The sequence below is a fragment of the Halichoerus grypus genome, chromosome 9 (assembly GCF_964656455.1).
Source record: "Halichoerus grypus chromosome 9, mHalGry1.hap1.1, whole genome shotgun sequence".
In the NCBI taxonomy this organism is placed as follows: domain Eukaryota; kingdom Metazoa; phylum Chordata; class Mammalia; order Carnivora; family Phocidae; genus Halichoerus; species Halichoerus grypus.
Window position 1 is genome coordinate 135,349,627 of NC_135720.1, and position 7,820 is coordinate 135,357,446.

The 7,820-nt window shown below is 41.0% G+C and overlaps 1 protein-coding gene across 4 annotated transcripts in view; it reads left to right on the top strand.

Annotated features, from left to right (window-relative positions):
• Positions 1 to 7,820, top strand: part of RNF144B (ring finger protein 144B) — a 174,185-nt gene that overhangs the window by 126,335 nt on the left and 40,030 nt on the right. The window lies entirely within an intron of this gene.

Below are 7,820 nucleotides of genomic sequence, written 5' to 3' on the forward strand. Positions count from 1 at the left end.
AAGCAAACTCCCCACTGAGCAGGGAGCATTAATGCGGATGCAGCGAGGCTCGATCCCAGGACCCTGGGATCATGACCTGAGCTGAAGGCAGACGCTTAACCGACTGAGCCACCCACATACCCCAAGCTTAAGGCTTATGTCCATGTTAAACTGAAAGTAAGTCTTTTCTAACCAATAGTCTATGTAGAGAAAAAATATCCTCTTGAAGAAACTAACAGCATCACTGTTGTTTAACCCCTGGGTCATTGATGTGACCTATTTTGCATGCTGGCTTTATGTAGGTTATATCCTGTAGAAAAAAAATGTAATTGATGATGAGTTAGCTTGTCTCATTTATACAATGTAAATATTCTTGAAAAACTTCAAAAATTTAGATAATCATTAATGTTGCCATCATTAGTTTTCATTAATAAGATTTTATTTCACTATAATTTATTCAAACTGGTTTAAATACAATACAGATATTGGGGTTTTATATAAAATATAACATAGATGATTCTTGCTTTAAGGAACATTAAAATCTGAGATTTGGTGAATGGTGCAAGTTTTTTTTCTTTTTAGCTTAAAAATTTGTTCAACGGTTTGTTACGGAACTGTTCAAACATAGAACGGAAGTGAAAGAATTTTAACAATGAATATCTATATTCCTCCCACCTCTTAGATTCCAACATTAAATTTTTACTGTACTTGCCTTATCATGCATCTATCGTTTGTATGGATAAAACGGATGGATACTCACTGTGCATTCTCTAGTAGAATGAAGGTACTATGTTCTTCACTGTGTTTACCTGGATTTGTTGAATGGATGTATTTTATGCAGGTAACTTGCATAGCCCTACATCATGGCTGAAGGGGTTTCTTAACCCTTTGTTAATTTGGGATTTGTTTCCTTCTGTATTGCTGAGACCTTCTGTGCATTCTGGGAGAGTCAGAAAGGCTGCCGGAGAGTTCAAATAGGGACCCTTTAGGTGCACAGGAGGAGGATGAAGAAAGTGATAAATGAGTTCAGTGGAATCTCCCGATGTTTAATCTGGGCTGTACTTATTCTCACTGCCTGTCCTGGGCCTGTTGGCTAGGGCCTTGGGGCCAGCTGAGGGCTGGCAGTTCTGAGGTCTAGTGTTTCTCTGGAGGAAATGGAAGGATGTAAACTTGGCAAGCCTTCTTATTTTCTTTCTCCTGGAACCATCAGTTGCTTTTCTGGGTATACTGTGTTGTAAGCACCTGGCACACAAGGATCTCTTTGGAACCAGCTTGAGAACTGGGGCCCCCTCTGTTAAGAAAGGCAACCCTGCTGGGATAAAAGAGAGAGCCTCTGAAAGGTCATATGGGAGAGTTCTTGAATTACTCGTGTTGAAAGCATATCCTTCCCAGGCTCATGCCTGCTCCCTGCTCTGACTGAGCTTCCAGTCTAGCAGGATTGATTCACTTCGTTGTGAGGACTGGATCTGTCTTCAGCATTTCCAGTGGGTTTCTCTACAGAGCTATTTCCATCACTGAGTTTCTTAATTTAGGTGTTTCATGATCACTTGAGATAAAGATAGAAGTGTTTGATCGCTCTTGCTTGGTGGGAACTGGAGGTACTTTCGATTGGGGGCCAGATTTAATCTCCCATACTGAATGACTGTTCTCAAGCGTACAAGGTGGATCTTAGTACCCTTTTCCAAAAACAGCAGCAGCACTATTTTAGGTTAAGTATTTAAAGGATCTCAATCAGAGCTTTAACTTTAACACTTTAAGCCTTCTTAGGCTTCCTTTACGGTTTCTTCTGGAACTAGCTAAATGCATGCATTCTCTATGGAGATGTTGGTTATAAAGGAGTCCTTTCTTCCTATGGAGATCATACTTCTGAATATTACTAAATAACTTAAAGGCAGTGACGATGAACGAATCTTCCTTGATTAGACTCGAGGGCATGGATTGTACTGAACTAGCGGTTCTTGGACTTGGTTGTGTATTCCAGTCACAGAGTTTAAAAACACTGAGGCCAGCTTAACAGGACTGCAGAATGCAAGATCGATATAAAAAAATTGATTGTGGGGGCGCCTGGGTGGCTCAGATGGTTAAGCGTCTGCCTTCGGCTCAGGTCATGATCCCAGGGTCCTGGGATCGAGTCCCGCATCAGGCTTCCTGCTAGGCGGGGAGCCTGCTTCTCCCTCTGCCTCTGCCTCTGCCTCTCTCTCTCTCTGACTCTCATGAATAAATAAATAAATAAATATTTAAAAACAAAACAAAACAAAACAAAACAAAAATTGATTGTGTTTCTATATACTAGCAGAAGAAAATACGATAATGGTGCATTAAAACAACAATTAGTCACAATAATTTCAAAAGGAATAAAATACTTGGAATGAATTTAACAAAAGAAGCACAAAATTTATACTCTGAAAACTACAGAACATTATTGAAAGAAATTCAAGAAGACTAAATAGAAAGACACTCGATATTCATGATCAATACAGGCATACTTAGGAGGTATTGGGGATTTGGTTCCAGACTTAACTCAACAAAGCAAATATCGCAATAAAGCAAACCAAACGAATTCTCTCATTTCCCAGTGCATATAAAAGTTATGCCTACGCTATAGTCTTATACCATAGTCTTTTAAGTGTGCAATAGCATTATGTCCAAAAAAACTATGCACTCTGCTTAATTAAAAAATACTTTATTGCTAAAAGATGCCTAACCATCCTCTGAGCTTTCAACGAGTCACACTGACCAACAGATCACCATAACAAATATAATATGTAATGAAAAGGCTTGAAATATGATGAGAATTACCAAGGTGTGACACACAGGAAGCGAGCAAATGCTGTTGGAAACATGGCACTGATAGACTTGCTGGATGCATGGTTGCCACAAACTTCAATTTGTAAAAATGTACTATCTGTGAAGCACAATACACAAGGAATGCCGGTATTGTTAAGATGGCCATAAAATGGATCTATAGATACAAATCCTCTCAAAATCCCAAATATCTTCTTTGCCCAAATTGACAAGCTTATCCTAAAATTCATATGGAAAACTGAGGGAAAAAGAAGAGCCAAAAGAATTTTGTAGGAGAAGAAGAAAGTTGGAGAACTTGCTTCTGGTCTTCAAACTTACAATAGCATTATAATAAAACTGTGTCACACTGTCATAAGGATAGACAGATAGATCAATGGAATAGAATTGACAGTTCCAGAAATAAATTCTCATGTTTACTGTCAGCTGATTTCCATCAAGGGTGCCAAGACAGTTCAAAGAGGGGGAAAGAGTAGTATTTCAATAAACAGCGTGGGGGACAACTGGATACCATTTGCAACTGGACACCATTTGCAAAAGAATGAAGTTGGACTGTTTCCTCATACCGTGGACAAACATTAACTCAAATGGCTTCTGCCTACCTGTTAGAGCTAGACTTGCAAACTCTTTGAAGAAAATATGGGAAGTAGAAAAAATTTCATAACCTCAGCTTAGGCAAAGCATGAACATAAGAAAAAAAATTGGATTTCATCAAAATTAAAAACCTTTACGATGGACCTCCTCGGGGAAAATGAATAGATAACTCACAATATGGGATAAAATACTTGCAAATCATATCTGATACAGGACACCTGCAGAACATAAAAAGAAGTCTTATAACTCAGTAATAAAAACACAAATAACCCAATTAAAAATGGGCAAAGGATAGGAATAGACATTTATCCAAACAAGTCTGGATCAAAGAAGTCTCCCAACTTTGCGTGCCAGTCACAAGCCCAGGTTGTTAACTGCACTTTTGATCAACTGGCTGTAAATCATAGGTTCCCATGACCTCCTCCTTGGCTTCAATTAACATGCTAGAGCAGCTCCGAGAACTCAGAGAAGCATTTTACTTACTAGATTATTGGTTTATTATAAAATGCTATAACTCAGGAACAGCCAGAGGGAAGACATGCATAGGGGCAAGGTGTGGGGAAAGAGCATGGATCTTCCAGGTCCTTCTAAATATAGCACTCTTATCAAATCTCCATGTGTTCAACAACCAGTAAGCTCTCTGAACTCAGACTTTTGGGTTTTTATGGAGGTTTCATTCCATAGGCATGACTGATTGAATCAATCACCGGTGGCCAATGATGTAACCTCCAGCCTCTCTCCCCTCCCTGGAGGTCAATGGATAGGACTAAAAGTTCCAACTCTCGACTCACAGAGTTGGTACCCCTGGCAACCAGTCCCCACGTGACCTAGAGGCATTCCCAAAGTCACCTCCTTAAGAAAAGACACTTTTTATCTCTCCCATCACTTAGGAGATTCCAAGGGTTTTAGAAGCTCTGTGCTAGAAATAGGAAGAATGTATTTGTATTTCTTATTACAAATCATAATATCCCGCTGCCCTTCCCATTAGTGCCTCATAGTTTCCAGTGTTTCTTGTCCATAGAAACATAACTGTCTTCTATCCTTTTCTTCAAGTCTCTGCCCTCTGCTAGGAAACTACAACCTCATCTGACTATCTTCCTGTCCTAATTATTTGTGAATGGTGACAGGATTATTCTAGAGACAGGGTTTTAATCAAAGACTTCTAAAGGCTGAAATTTCTGGTAATGTTGACAGGTGGACTGAGTGGAGAGAGTGAGACTTTGGGGGGTACATAATTATATACACCTAATTTTTTAGAGAGAGAGCACACACACACACACACACACATGCACGTGCACATTTAAGATGTGGGGAGGGGCAGAGGGAGAGAGAGAATCTTAAGCAGGCTCCACACCCACCATGGAGCCCAACATGAGTCCCGCTCCATCCCCAGGACGCTGAGATCATGACCTGAGCTGAAATCAAGAGTCAGATGCTTAATTGACTGAACCACCCAGGTGCCCCTATATCCACCTAATTTTTAAGTCCTAATTGTAATAAGTGCTACAAAGGAGACATAAAGAGTATTTATAGTCTTGGAAGGGTTTTAGGCAGATGACAGAAGGGATCAGATTTAGATTTTATTAAAGTTCCTTCTGCCAGCAATGTGGAGAATTATTAGAAAGAGGCAAAAACAGATACAGGAAGACTAGTGAATGGACTAAGGCAGAAACCCAGGTAAGAGGTAATGGAAAGTGGTCTAAGGATGGGGCAGAAGAGATTGATAGAGGTGAATAGGCCTAATCAGTACTTAGGACATGGGATGGAGAGGATTTTGGAACTTATTAAGTCACCCAGTAATGTGTTTTGTAGTACCTTCTACATGTTTTTCTGGAATCCATCAGAGAATAAGACCACGTCCCTGTACTTCTAGTTGAATTTCTAGTGGGGCAACAAGATAATACACATGATGGTAGTTTTTTTTTTCCCCTTTCTTTCTGTTTTTATTTATAGTCAGATGAAACAGATGCCTGTTTCTTCCAGAATTGTTACCCATTTACTTAGGTTTGGTTTGCAGGGGGGTTCCTATGAATGTTTTTGCTTCTTTTGTGCTTCAGCCAGAGGTACTGGGGAAGAGAGGGAGGGCTTGAGATTAAATTCTTAGTGAAAGCTGATACGAGACATAGAACGAACGTAAGGTGCTGGAAAATTCAACAAGAAGCCATAACAGGGCTGGTTGTTGTTCCTCTTGGCCTCTGACTAGAAATGCACGCTATGCTATCCCCATACTCAGTCGCTTGTGCGACACATCTCTATCCTGAACCAGTGTTTCTTAGAATTAAAAAAAGGGCATATATATATATATATATATATTTATGCTCTGTAGCCCGTGTATACAGCTCTAACTTCTCTCCTAAAATCACGGGTCATGTAATATTGTGGCCAGGAGAGTCCTTGTTGGCAGCTTCAGAAGGTACTGGGTTTACATGTCATGGATGCAACACCTAAGAACGTTACAGTAACAAATAGAACAGGGGCGCCTGGGTGGCTCAGTCCGTTAAGCGTCTGCCTCCATCTCAGGTCATGATCCCAGAGTCCTGGGATCGAGTCCCACGTTGGGCTCCCTGCTCAGCGGGAAGCCTGCTTCTCCCTCTGCCTGCTGCTTCCCTTGCTTATGCTGACAAATAAATAAATAAAATCTTAAAAAAAAACAAAAACAAATAGGACATCTATGATAAACTCTTGGGAAAGCTTAGATTTCAACTTTACAAGTTTGCAAAAGAAGTTGAAATGCTTTTTTTTTTTGCCTGTAAAGACTCACATAGTCTTTTTGGTTTCTATTTGACTCTAAGCTTTTTCTGAAGATGCAAATAGTTCTAAAGGGAGGCTGGAATGGAGGTGTGTATGCTGTGCTGTTGCAAATATCTGTTCTGTTGATGACGCTTCTGGACCACAGCGGCTTAACTGGTTCTCCGAAGGGAGTGGAGAAAGGATAATCACAGAAGGTCAGAGGATTAACATTTCCCCACAAAGTTTTTGATAGAAAGTCTCAGATCAAGTGAAGCAGAGTGGAAATAAAACCAAATATTCTGCAATTTGTGAATTTTTCAAAGGGCGCCTGTATGTAAAATTTCAGGTTTGTGTTTTGTATGTGCGTGGGTGTTAAACCCTGTGAGGTAACCATAACAGATATTATCGTTTCTGGTTTTTCGGTGCGGGGAAGCAGGTCTGGGACACAGCCTAAGTAACTTTCCCATCATCACTTGCTAGTGTGGCACCGTGGCTAATGCCCAGATATTCTGAGAGATGCTCGTTGCACGACGGTCCACTTTGTTTTCCCACATACCTTCCCCTTGAGCCTAGAGACCATACGTTTTTAGAGTCTTTCTGCTCACATTTCAGGTGGCAGCCGGGGAGCTCAAGGTGGTCACCCCGGCATCTCACGTTCTCAGGGGTTGCATCCGGGACGTGTAAAGCCATCCTGATGCCGGGGTGTATGTGGAGCATACGCACCTCCATTCCAGCCTCCCTGGAGTTTGCATCTCCAGAAAAAGGATGGAGTGCAGAGAGGTCCTCAGAACAGAGCCGGTGGACAGGCCGTCGCATCATTTATTCATTTGTCCTTGGGTGGGACGCTCCTGTTTGAGAGCCAGCTTTGCTCCCTCCTCTCAAGTGTTGCGTGTGCGCCGAAATTCTTCCCCGTCTCCTTGATACGGCTCTCTTCTGCTTCCCAGTCTTCTTAGCACGAGCGACCGTGTCTGGCACCGAAACTGCTAGAGCAAGTGATTGTTCCCCCTTCTCTCAAACAAGAAAATAAGAGGTAAAATGTAGCACCTACAGTGCAGCCAATTATAGGAAGAGTTCCGCAAGAGGACCCCTGTTCCCAGACACCTTTTATTCTCCAATTCATACTGAATCAGGAGCATTTTCTCCATGTGTTTAAACATCGTTTGAAAATATTTTTCATGATTCTTCAGCATGTCATCGTATGAATTTAGCATCATTTATTTACATGTTCTTCTATTTTGGATATTTGGGTTACTTTCTCATTTTTTCTGTGATGAATGGCGTAGGGGGAAAAAACAGACTCCTTGAAGAAGGGAATTATTAAGTACGTGAAGAAATACAAATCCGGTTTAAATGCGTTGCTTTAGTCATTACTTCAGTAGTACATTGTAACAGTAATTTCAATCAGGTAAATACATGATTAGTTTCCTGAAATAATGCCATTGTGATATTCGTTTTATTTTCAGATAGGGAAAAAGAATAAAGACGGGGGTACCTGGGTGACTCAGTCGGTGAAGTGTCTGCCTTCAGCTGAGGTCATGATCCCAGGGTCCTGGGATCGAGCCTCATGTCCGACTCCCTGGTCAGCGGGGAGTCTGCTTCTCCCTCTGTGCCCTCCACCCCACTTGCGCGCTCTCTCTCTCAGATAAATAAAATTAAAATAAAATAAAATAAAATAAATAAAATAAAATGAGTTTTCTTAGATAAGTCAGTGCCTT